Genomic DNA, 13975 nt, shown 5'->3' on the forward strand with positions numbered 1-13975 from the left:
TGTGTGTGTGTGTGTGTATATATATATATATATATATATATATATATATATATATATATATATATATATATATATATATATATATATATATATATCTATAAAACATAACAATTTAGAGCACACATTAAAATATTATTTGAGAAACTTATTAATTTTTTTATACAATTTAAAGAGCTACCATCTTCTTTTTCTTAAGAATAAAATCATTTTTGGCAGTGTAGCCATTTATTTATTTATTACACAGCAACGGTACAAATCAATAGTGTGCAATTACACCAATTTTCCTGGAGGTTGCATTGATCAAGGCATTATCAAACTATTTGGCACAGTTAACATGAGTATAACATTTTATAACTACCAATATCTGCCCATTGTACAGTATGATTACATTTAACCCTCCAATTGAAAAATAAAACATTTAAACTTTTCTTCAGCTAAATAGGATTTCCATTGATCTTGACTGTACCATTCCTAATACTTTCAGTGCTGATTTGAACAATGAAGAAAATGCTTGGAGTACTCTGCACCAATCATTCTTAAATCAGTAAATACCGGTTAGTAAGGACCTTGGTGTCATGTGTCTGCCACTTTCAACACTGATCATTCAGAATGTGTCTGCCTCTTTCAACACTGATCATTCAGCATGTGTCTGCCTCTTTCAACACTGATCATTCAGCATGTGTCTGCCTCTTTCAACACTGATCATTCAGCATGTGTCTGCCGCTTTCAACACTGATCATTCAGCATGTGTCTGCCTCTTTCAACACTGATCATTCAGCATGTGTCTGCCTCTTTCAACACTGATCATTCAGCATGTGTCTGTCTCTTTCAACACTGATCATTCAGCATGTGTCTGCCGCTTTCAACACTGATCATTCAGCATGTGTCTGCCTCTTTCAACACTGATCATTCAGCATGTGTCTGCCACTTTCAACACTGATCATGCAATCATCCTGGATTCCAACCGCTGCCTAGTTACCCCAAGATTAACCCTAAAACAGTTGCTGCAATTCAGGTGCATTGCTCGCTGCTGCAGAATCTCCTAATCACATTCAGCTGATGAGTCATAGGTTCAATCAGCCCTGAAGTCTGGTAGACAAACATTCTGGCTTCGTCTTGATCAGTTTAATTATATTTTGAAAGCTGCTAAAAAAAATATCTGTTTGTAATATGTGTTCCTGACCACCCTGAATGTATTTATTAACTTATTATCAATACATTGAAAAATGTTTATCATAGCATTTTTGTTTATTTCATATTTCTAATGTATTTATAATCTTGTAATCAAGATTTAAAAGCTTATGGTACACATTGTGTCTGCTTGTCAGCGATTCTGTATTTTACGACACCATTAGCTCAAATAGACAATACTTTAATCTGCTATAGATCTTTTTTTATGGATTCCACACTGGAAAAGTAAAAGGAAGATGGAATGCCTGTACATGTAAGGCAGTTCCTAACCTATTACTTCAAACCAGAAAAAAACATGCAGAGTACAAAGCAACTTCTGTAGTCTAATCTGTAGGCAGTGACCTTTTGAATTTAACTAATTAGCTCATTCTAATTTTCCTTTGCTGAGCCCCACTGGGAAGGTACAATGTCCCTTTAATCTCTTGGCTAAAGGCCCCATTTAAAGCTAGCTCCTGGAGATTGGTGCACATAGAACCATTAAACCATGGCTTTATCTGTTTTGCCGCTGGGCTCTATCCACCAACCCTTAGACTAACTGTACGTGCACATGTCAAAAATGTATTTATCCAAGAATGCCTGAGGAAATAAAAATGTGTAAGCTTTGTTTGAGTCAGTTTCAGCATATAGCAATATAATATGTTCACTTCTTGTGCTGTAGGTCACATGCTTATAGATTCACCAGTGGTGCATGGTGTGATTAGACACCAATAACATGTTGGTGCATAGCAGTCAGTACAGTCAGGGTGTATTTAATTGATCTACACGAGGCAGGTGTACTGTAAATATGTAATTGTTTAAATCATTTATCAGGTCAACATTTGTCATTGAACTTACGTTTCTTTTAGTATTTATAAATTCATAATTATTGAGTGATTATTAGTTATGGGATGATTCTATTTCTAGTATGTAATATTCTAATCTGTGCATCTCTAGTGTGTGCAGTCCTAGATATGGAAGAAACTGTGTCTGCTGTGCATCCATGTCATTCTAGTCTATCCAAATCTCTCAGCTCTGTTTTATCTTCCTTGGTGAATTATATCATTGCAGAATACATGCCAGTACACCTGTGAGCACCATAGTGCCAGTGTTTTTGTCCACCCCTGTAAATTATAATTATCTGTAGAATCACATTATGTAACAAATTGATCTTCAGTGTAACTGTGCTATTGTAATTGGGAGTGGGTTGTTTAATTTTCCATCTGCTTAGCACTTTTCTCTATGAGTAATTTGAATATGCTTCAGGGAAGAGATGCCTCTGGGGTACAGCTGCCTAGGAGATGGAGAAAGAGAGAAATTACATCTGGGGAGAAAGAGAGAAATTACATAGTTAATTTCACTTTGGAGTCGTAGATTTAATTGAAGCCTGTAATATCATAGCACCTAACCATGGAGAGAGAGGGACAATGGAGGAAGAAGGAATGTGTTTGTCAGTCTTTTAAGGTCTGGGAAAAGTTTTAAACCTGACATGAAACTTTTAACTTGCCCTTTATTTTATTTCTGAAAGTGCTCTTACACAGAAAGATTTTTTTTTTAAAACCTGAAAACTCAAAATCAACTTCGAAACTACAGAGACAAGTGTAAGGAATTGGTAACATATTACTAACAAAAATCCTTTTGTAACAAAGACATGTTTTAGAGGTATTAGAGCAAGTAATCGCACATCCTTAGTATGTATGTATGTATGTATGTATGTATAAAGAGGTATTAGAGCAAGTAATCGCACATCCTTAGTATGTATGTGGTATGTAACAAAAAAAAAAACCCCCCATGAAACTCAGCCCAACAAAAACTCCCACCCTCAAAATCCAACTATTTATTTGTATGTATGTATGTATGTATGTACAGTGTTCACCCGTTATAACTCCTTATAGTGCGGAATCGATTATAAAACGGAAGGGTCGTGGCTCCGATTTGCTCCATAATGCCATTACGATAGCCCTTTTATACTCGTTATAATGCCGAACACAAAAAGTACAGTCTTGTAACTATGGCTCCACACTATAGCATTATAAAGTGTGAGCACTGTATGTTTGTGTGTGTGTGTAAGTATTTTTTTTATGTGGTGTGTTAATGATTTACAATGTATATGCATATTTAAGCATAGGGATTTTATACCAGCGTGATACTTGTTTTATTTAGTATTTCTCCAGTGTTTGTTTTGCCTGTCTGTTTTGGCCATCATGCCGTTTTCTTTTGTGTGCAGTGTTTTGTCTTGTTAAACCTTTTCATTTGCAATAAACACATTTACTCATAGTACTGTTGTTATTTCCTTCCTGGTCTGACATCACCACACAAGCATGCTGTATTCCACACTTAAAAATGTTTCCATATATCTGGAAAACCCCTTATCTACAGCAGAAGAAACAGGGGACCAATGCTGGAACGAAACCCTCAGCAATTATTTAATATTGATTGGTTAAGGCTAGGGCAGTGGTTTTCGAACTGGGGTACACAGACACCTGGAGGTTACGTGAGCAATATTCTGTAATAGCGGACAACGCATTTGTTTTACCACGTCTTAGTATTTGGCAACTTAGCAATCGAATCAACAATGTTAACCCCTTTTCAAATAAAACCACAGCCGTACTGGTGTACGTTTCCTTTCTGTTGGACGAGGTTAACTCTATAAACACAACCAGCCGGTTGTTGACAGTGAGTGAGTGTTGAGCGCACACATGGCTAATTTACATATTTAAATAGCAGGGCGGTGGTGCTGCAGTCTGTATGCTAAAAAAACAACAAATCAAAGATTGTCATTGTATGATGTTACTGCTTTTAAAAATGTGTAGTATTTACTAGGTAAGTTTACTTTCTGGAGTTTAAATGTCCAGTGTTAGTAGTTTAATCAGTTCAGTGTGTTATCTACATTTATGTCTTTACATAACAGTTATTGAGTTGAGCAGGCAGCTCACTCACTTGATCTGCGCTGGAGCTGGAGCGACATGACTGTTATCTTTGTTTGCAATGCTTGCATGCGTTTTTTCATTATTAATTAATTTCATTGAAGAAATCCTTTGTCTTGTGAGTGCATTACCCTAGCCCCCATACCGGTAATTATTAATAAAAGCAAAAGCACAATATTATTATTATTACAAAATGGAATCCCAAGATTTAAAAAAAAAAAAGATAATTCCTGAAATTCTGTAATTGCAAAGTGCCCAATCCAGACCTATGGAGTGTGGTCATATCATACGAGTGCCCAGCAACAAGCTTTAATGGTCTTACAGCTGATTAACATGAACAAACTGCTGCACTAAACACTTTAACATGTAAGCATTTTGCTAAAAGTCATTTTTGACTGTATGATATAAATATCCCCTTTCTACTGTCAACAAGTTAGCTTTTGTTTAGTAACCAGAGTTTAGTTTTACTGAAATCTGTCCTGCAACACAAATGTGAAACCAAAATACAGTATTGGCTTCTGGTGTCTAGAGTTAAGAGGTTTTGCAAGTACCTAATCTAGTAATTAGAAAAGACCACTGGGTTAGGGTAATAAAACTACAGTTGGCACTAAAGGGGTGTTTGTCAAAGTGAGTGCGCTTGCAAATGATTATGCTAACAAATCTACTAATAACCAGTGAGTGGGAATAACCTGCACTGAGCCTGTTTCATTCTTACACCATTATAAAGGTGTTTACACATTTTCATATCAATCCCTCCCAAGCTTTCATAGATACAAACTGCAAACAGACATCAACCCAAACAATAGAATGTACAAAGTTTCTGTTTAGTTTTACTACTATTGACGGCTGGTTTCCAGGACCCTTTTTAAAGTAGTTCAGTGTGCATGCTAACTCTTAATCCTAACCAGTCTGATTCACATGGGAATGAACAGGACTGGATTCAGAGCGGTTTTAGCACAGTCCCAGTGGCATAAAGCATCATTTATTTAAAGATGGGGTGCAATAAACTTTCTATACATGCCCTGAAAGGCAAATTTGGGGTTAGACTGTTTTCAGAAACCTTCGTGACCTCGACCCGGAAGAGCGCGTGTGCATGATGTCATACCAGGACCTTCACTGCTGTAAACAAATGCAGTATATGGATGACAGAAGTAAAAGCGATGTTACTGGTTCAGATGTTGTAGCATCTTAAATCAAACAGATGTTGGGCTTGTGCTTCATTTATATTGGCTTCACAATGTAAAAAACAACAAAAAAAAAAGATTGTTTACATTTGCACTTCTCTCTCCTGTGGTTTGTTGCAGTCTGTTGATGGTAGAGTAGCAGATGACAGGTTTTTTTTTTGTGTCAGTTTCAGGTTTTTTAATTTGAATTTGTGAGAGTGAAACAAACTCTATTCATAGTACAGGAATGTGACAGAGATGGAATGATTCTTGATGATAAATCTCCCCCTTGACCTGTCAGGGCGCTGTGTAAAGGGAACAGAGTGCCCTGGACTGGATGGCTGGATGACAATTAATTCCCAGCGTTAGGCAAAAGTCGGCCATCTAGAAAGGGGCAAAGCTACAGTACACTAAATCATCGACCCAGAATGTGGCAGCCGCAGATTGGAGGAGCGGTTGCAATTGTTAACCACGGGGTCACGATTGACGGTATATAAGAGGACGTAGCGAAGTGATCTGTTACTTTGTTAAAGAAACCTGTATTGTAATCTTGAGTGTTTTGTTTGTTTTGTTGTGTCTAAAAACTGTTTGTTTGTTGTTACTAGATGGCTAACACAATACAGAGCTGTCGCTAAAGTCCAGCACCACACCTGTACAATAGTTCACGATTAACTGTATTTCCACCACAAGCACTATAGCACTCACTGTGGACTGTGCTCATCTTTGTGTTACATGTGGGTGTTTAAATAGTGTGACTATTTAAACACCCGTTGTGCATTGTCTGTTGTCATTATTGTTTACTGTTTTGTCATCAGACTTTGGATTACAAAAATAAACCTCTATTTCACCAGTACTTTCTTGTCTGTCATTGTCTTGAACACTGCATCACCCTAACACTTTGGCACAGGTGATGTCAGGTATAAAAGGCTGGATCATGGAGAATGACCCAGAAGCTTACCTGGTTGCCTTTGAGCAGCTGGCTACCACCGCATCATGGCCCAAGGAGTTCTGGGCAAGCCAGCTGGGACCTTGCCTGATCGGGGAGGCTCAGGCAGTCTATCAGGCTTTGATGGATGCTGAAGCCACCCAGTATGACCTGGTAAAGCAAGCCATTCTGCGTCATCTAAGCATCACAGGGGAAGCAAACTGAGTACGGCTCAGAGAGTATCGGAGATTCCTAGATACACACCCCAGGGTCGTCGCACAGAACTTCGCCCAGAAAACAAGCTTGCAGATGGGCAAGGCTATCATTGTGAAGCAGTTTTACCACATGGTCGGCACCAAAACCCAAGCATGGATATGGCACCACAACCCCGACAACCTGGAAGATGCTGTGAAACTGGACGAGGATTTCGAAGACTCCCTCCTCTCTGCCAAGACCGGCATACTCACCACTGCAGCACAACGGAGCAGCCGAGCATCACCTCCTCTTTACATTCCACCCACAACACCAAGAGCAAGACCTCCTAAACCACCAACCACAATGGGCAACCTTGCCTCCCCTCCATGGAGGCCAAGGTTGGCTCACAGCTGAGGTAGAGTTGCTGCCCCTGCCCCGTTGCCATACCAGCAATTGGACAGATATTTAACATCTGCTCCATACCTGTTTTAGCAAGCAGACGGGACACCAGCCCAGGTCATGCCTATCTGTGATAGAGTGTGAAATGGTGACGTGCAATTGGGCATCAGAAGCGGGTAAGAGAGGGGAAAATGGTTGGGAGGGGCCTTGTATTGTTAATGCGATTTTGGGAAATGCAAAAACCCACACATTAGTGGACACAGGGTGTGGACAGACCTTAATTAAGGCATCTCTCTTGGTTGGTGTGTCGTGGTAGCCACAAGGTCAGGTGGCTATCACCTGTATCCATGGAGACACAGCGACATACCCCACTGTAAAAGTATATTTATTGGTAGGATCGATAAAACATCGGCTAGTAGTTGGGGTGGCGGAAAGGCTACCACACTCAGTAATTTTGGGCTGAGACTGGCCAAACTACAAAGAATTGGTTAAATTAATGGCACACACACAGTGTGGCAGAAAATAAAGGGAAATGATTGGTGATGTTTTTTCCCTTTCAAGTTGAAATGTTTTCACCCCTTTTTATCCAAGAAAAACTAACAAAGAGAGACGGATCAGAAAATGGGAGGGAGCATTAATAAGAGAAGACTGGGGTCTGGTGGGAGAATGCTCGTATGCCAATCGTAACAAATGCCAATCAAAAGGAGTTGGTACACAGTGTGACTGAGAGGGCGAGGTTACTGGGCCATTCAGGGCAGAGGCTACTCCAGCCAATCTCAATATACTGGACCAGTGGGCTTTGAGCGCAGACTTAGTGTGGGCCCAAAGCAACAACCCCACACTGGTGTATGCTCTAGAACAGGTCCGGCCTATTGAAGGTAAGGTTGTTGAAGGCACTGGGGCGCTAGTATTTTCACACTTCATTATTAAGGGACAATTGTTATATAGGGTAAACCTTGCCACGGGCCCAGGACAGCCTGTAACACAATTGATGGCACCCCCATCTTGTCGTCTTGAGGTCATGAGGCTGGCGCATGATATTCCTTTTGCGGGGCACCTCGGAGCTGATAAAATGAGGGAATGGATATTGGCCTGATTTTATTGGGTAGGGCTTCATAAGAAGTGTCAAAATATGTAACTGCCAGAGAGTAGCGCCAGGTCGAGTGCGCTCCACCCCTTTGGTCCCACTGCCAATAATTTCCACTCCCTTTGAATGCATTGCGATGGACATGACCAGAAGGTCACTGGTTCAAATCCAACCTCTGCCATTGACTGACCCACTGCTCCATCCTGTGGATGAGATGTTAAATCAATATCCTATTGTAAGTTACTCTGCATATAATGCACAGTTCACAGCCTACCTCTGTAAAATGCTTTGTGATGGTGGTCCACTATGAAAGGCGCTATAGTAACATCTAGAAACTCTGACATGCCAAAAGGTGTCAGCAGTAATATTTGCTTTAAGTTAATATATGGGTTACGATGTACACTGTAATTGATACATTTGCAGTGTTTGAGAACACTGTGAGTGGTTCAGGGGGTCCCAGGATGCAGTGTTTGAGAACACTGTGAGTGGTTCTGGCCCCCCAGGATGCAGTGTTTGAGAAAACTGTGAATGGTCAGGGGTCCCAGGATGCAGTGTTTGAGAACACTGCGAGTGGTTCGGGGGTCTCAGGATGCAGTGTTTGAGAACACTGTGAGTGGTTCAGGGGTCCCAGGATGCAGTGTTTGAGAACACTGTGAGTGGTTCAGGGGTCTCAGGATAGTGTCTGAGAACACTGTGAGTGGTTCAGGGGTCTCAGGATAGTGTCTGAGAACACTGTGGGTGGTTCAGGGGTCTCAGGATAGTGTCTGAGAACACTGTGGGTGGTTCAGGGGTCTCAGGATGCAGTGTCTGAGAATACTGAGAGTGGTTTAGGTGTCCCAGGATGTAGTGTTTCAGAACACTGTGTGTTCAGGGGTCTGTTTCTCCAACATTGAAAGTTTGCTCTGAATCTGCTTTGAGTTTCCATTAGGCTTGTCAGGAACAATGCTGGGTCTGACCAGTCGTCATCATTCCATTAGAATCATGTGACAGTGTGACCTTTCACCTCTGCCAGCCCCACTTCCTGTCTGTATAAATACAGAGTAGTTGAAAGGTCGCACAAGTCTGCTCAGTCCTGGCAGTTAAGATTTTCTGGACAAGTTCAATGTAAGTTAGTTAACAGAATAATTAGAGAATGAGGATGAGCCAATCCTGGAGCAACAGGACCCAGAACCACTCACAGTATTGTAAACACCAGACAATAGCAAGGGGGACGTATAAAGGGACATAAAAATTACATTTGAGGTGACTTGCTCATTGGGGTGGTGCAGTCTGAAACTACCACAGACTACAAGGTGCTGCAAGGTTCATCCAATCAGACATTCATCCAGACTTGATAAGCCCCCTCTGTCTTTCACTAATTGCAGCCACAGCTGTCTCTCTCAAGACCACTTTCCTTTCATGCCTCTTTTCAATGAAGTTAGATCTTTCCTCATTTCAGATAGACTGTTTTCAGTCTCCCCCCCCCCCCCCCCCCAGCTTTACTGTGATGCAGGGATCACATCACATTATATCACACAATCCAGCTAATTTGTATCTTTGTTTCAAGTCTAATTAAAATGGCCAGGCAATGTATATTTCAATCAATTGGTAATAGCTCATTCAGTACTATTTAGAGATATTATAATTGTATAAAAAAAATATCAAATTGCTACCAATGTTATAGACAGAGCTTATAGGAAGTGTATAATGGCATTTAGCTAAAGGGGTCTAATAAGAACTTATAGAGAAATTTGATACAGGTCTGAAGTATCACAGTTATCTTAACTAATGTATTCTTCTTTGTGTTTAGATTTATTTGATAAATCCCTTTCAGTCATCCTTAAAAGCCCCCTTTGGCCTCTGCAGAGCTCTCAGACATGTCTATCCAAGTACAGCCGGTAGCAAGAGAGCATACGTTGCACAATAGCCGGTAGCATACATTATGCACAATAGTCTCAATCATTAACCCTGGTGGCTTTTATTACAGCCCAGATGGGTTTTAGTTCTGTATTTTAAACGTGTCTGAACTGGGGAATGTGTTGAGCTGGCAATTTTATGAAAAAAGCACAACCGCAAACCACATATGAGATTTATAACTACAGGTTACATACGTTTAATGCTAAAGTGACATGGATAGATGGGTTTTAGTGCAGAAAATTTACTGTACATGCTATAATACATGGCTCTACTCGGCACACAATTTGGTTACATACACGACCATAAAAGTGTGACCATCAGTTTTGTTTTAGGTGCTTAGATATTAAAATTGTCAGCTACAAATATAAACTCACCTGAAAAACAAAAAGCAAGGCTTTTTGGGTAAGTTCGAACTCACACAAGTGTTTTTATGACTTTATGTGTTCCTGGGATTCTCTCATTTTTTCTATTGTTAGCAAGGCTCTAAAATCTACAAATCCCACACCTCACTGCTTTTAGTGCACACAACTAACGTTCAGATCAGTGTTGAGTACTCATGATTTGATAGACAGCAATAAGAGCATTAAGAACCAAAAAATAGTGTATATAACAAAAAACCAAAAAGTCTCAATCTCATGTTTAGCCAGGATTGACAAGCTTTTATTTTATGTATGTGTTGGAAGACACAAACATGATGATCCCAGGACATGTCTCCAGGCAACTACATTCTAAACAAACCAATGCATAATGATAATACAAGCATGTTTTCTTTAATGCATGAATTATAGTACCACATATATTTATTTAAACAGGCACGTTATAACAACTACGATGTGCTATACTAACATACTGTTTTTTAAGATATTTTTAAATGTGCACCTACATATGCACTCCTAAGAAACAAAAGTGAGCGTAGAGCCTGTAATACAGAAGCAAAGGATTTCCTAGGAAAGAAAAAACACCTAAATTCAGACCATTGTAAGCTGCATAAAATAAATGATAATATTGACAATTCCTTACATGTCTCTTGATGTACAGGTCTGGGGTTTAGCAATTGCTTTTACTCAATCAGTTTTTGATTTACTGTGGTTTCCTGGGTGAGGGGTCTGTTTCTCAATTCTCTATTTATACTGTGTATCCTTGCTCAGCAGTCAGGGAAGGACAGATAGCATACATATAATATATACCAGATCTGTATATCTTAGTGCTATTAGGTGACTAGTTTCAGGATTCAACAGGTTATCATATGACCAGAGTGATTAAAAGGACACGTAGAATAGCTTCACATGCCATTTACATTGTACCCCTCACTTTTTTAATGTTTGCATTTTTATTTTTTATTTTTTTATATTGTTCTCAAACAGGCTGCCATACATAAAGTACTAGCTGGAGTTAGATTTAAATATCAGTGCAAACTTGAACCCATTCATAATGATCACTAAACCATAAAAAAATAGGGCTATAGGTCATTTAAGTACCAGTAAGTACAAAGCTTGAACTATAATTCCAGGGAAGTGTAAAGCACAGGTAGGGTTCAGTCACCTGAACACAGGAAGTGGGATGAGAGTGAGACTCAACCACTAGAGTACGGGTAGAGAAATGAGAGTGAGACTCAACCACAAGAGCACAGGCAGAGGAATCAAAGTGAGACAACTAAACCACAAAAGCACAGGCAGAGGAATCAGAGTGAGAAAACTCAACCACAAGAGCACAGGCAGAGGAATCAGAGTGAGACAACTCAACCACAAGAAAACGGGCAGAGGTACAAGAGTGAGCCATCAACGACAAGAGCACGGGTTGAGGTACAAGAGTGAGCCATCAACGACAAGAGCACGGGTTGAGGTACAAGAGTGAGCCATCAACGACAAGAGCACAGGTTGAGGTACAAGAGTGAGCCATCAACGACAAGAGCACAGGTTGAGGTACAAGAGTGAGCCATCAACGACAAGAGCACGGGTTGAGGTACAAGAGTGAGCCATCAACGACAAGAGCACAGGTTGAGGTACAAGAGTGAGCCATCAACGACAAGAGCACGGGTTGAGGTACAAGAGTGAGCCATCAACGACAAGAGCACGGGTTGATGAATGCTCCAGATTAACCTCTGCTCTAGGCTTGGTGGGACAGGCCTCAGTGGGGTTGAAATAGAAGAAAGCGAAATGTGAACAGCATGGATGGCAGCTTTATGATTGACATTTTGTTTTTGACATTGCTGAAAGCCTGTGAAGGGAGCTGAGACATTGACATGCAGTAAGACTTGAAGCTGAACCTTTCAGATATGCTTCAGCCTGTCAGCACCTTGACAAAAAAGGTTCCTGTTTTGTTCTGGCTCCCATGTTGCAAAACTTCACCTGGTTGAGTATATCTAAGTTCGCTCCTGTATAAACCCTCTGCTCTATTGCTGATTGTTTTTCACTATCTAAGTACAATGAGAGCAGGTGGGGTTAGCACACTGCTACATGATTTAAGAAGCCTGTTTAGTGCCAGCAATTAGGATTCTCCAGCAACCAGCTTCAGAGAAAATTATAATAACTCAATTTGGGAGGAACAAATTTAATAAATAATGCCATAACACCATCAAATAGAAAGTGAAATGTTATTGTAATGTATTCTATTATTAAGCTACAGTAATCTTACTATTACATGCTTATTTTCACTGGCCAGATAAAAAAGAAAACAAAGTTTAAAGGTCTGTTTTTTTCTGTGCTATATGATCCATATTTGATTGTGCTTTTGGTATAGTAAATCAGAAAGACAGGCTTGCCTGGATTGAGACCTTCATTTTCCACAATATTTCAGTTTTTCTGTGTTTGAGCAATTGACATTGCTTTGATCACTCTTTAATTCCACAATCATAGTTTCTGAGCCAGAAAGAAAAAGTATGCTAAGTACTAGTAAGTAAGTTAATTAACTAAATGATCAAATGACAGTTGAGTAGGTATCAGTGTGAGGGTTACTTCGAAAAATGAATTATTTTATTTTATTGTTGTTTTTTAAAAGATTTTGATTATTTATAAGATTACAGTCCTTCGCCATTGCTCTTCTGGAAAGATACTATTTATCGTACTAAGTTTAATTGAGGAGGGGAATTCTAAGTATTCAAAATATTAAGAACTGTGTACAAACATGCAATTTCATGTTAAAGGATAGATGGCTACACTAGTATCTAATCTAAATGACTACACTTGTATCTAATCTAAATGGCTACACTAGTATCAAATACAGTATAGTATATACTCTGTGGCTCTTTAAGACCTGCTACTCTTTTAATCACAAAGGATGAGCAGCTCTATGATACATTATATGTTTTTTTGTTCCATCTCTGTTACCTAATGTGAAAAAGATTCTCAAGTGTTAACTTTCGCAGAAACATGTTATGTAATGGCTTGCACTTCAAGCCTTTAGAAAAGCAATCACTTTTACTTTCAAACTCTCAGAACGGATTCTGTAAAATAGATGTCCTTTTATTTTCTTCCTCCATTTCTAAAAATCCTTTCATGTGTGCCTGGAGATATCTCATAAACATTTGTATCTATTCAGCAATCGGGTTCACGAAGAATTGCTACTATTAGGTTATGCTAAATGGATGGGGTTCAGAAAACTCTTCTATAGTTCTTTTATTAAAAAGTTTCTGCAAAGAGTTGAGTGTGTTTGGAAGTTTGCTGTGCAACGTGCCAGACAGAATCTGCCTTTGCTTTGATGAAGGGACTGCTTTTGCAGTACTTGGGATTGTAATTAAACTGGAAAGTATGGCACTATCGTACATGAGAGCTACCAGCAAGAGAGTTATCAGAAAGATGAAAATGTTGATAACCAACAGTATGTACAGAATAGTGTACAATAACAAGTGTGATAAATAGTTGACTGAAAATTGAACAAGTGTTATTTAGGTAGGCAAATGAGATGTTAGTATCATGGTAAAGTATATTAAGATGACTGGTTTAGATTGTGTAAAAATGTAAGTGCGATATACTGTCAGATGGATTTCCAGACAATGAAACACAAAATAACGTTACGTTTCATCAGTTTTCCGGATCTTTGCATACATGTGACTTACAGAGGGAGAAATGTATGGAAAAAAAATACCCCCAGCATCTAATATGCTCAAAAACGTATCCTAAGCAATGTTAAAGTTTCATTGCAATTTAATAAGCATTTTCCAGATATACCGTATGTAAAATTGTCATACATCTACAATATGTTATTATACTTTAATTTG

The sequence above is a fragment of the Polyodon spathula genome, chromosome 33, assembly GCF_017654505.1.
Source record: "Polyodon spathula isolate WHYD16114869_AA chromosome 33, ASM1765450v1, whole genome shotgun sequence".
NCBI lineage: Eukaryota > Metazoa > Chordata > Actinopteri > Acipenseriformes > Polyodontidae > Polyodon > Polyodon spathula.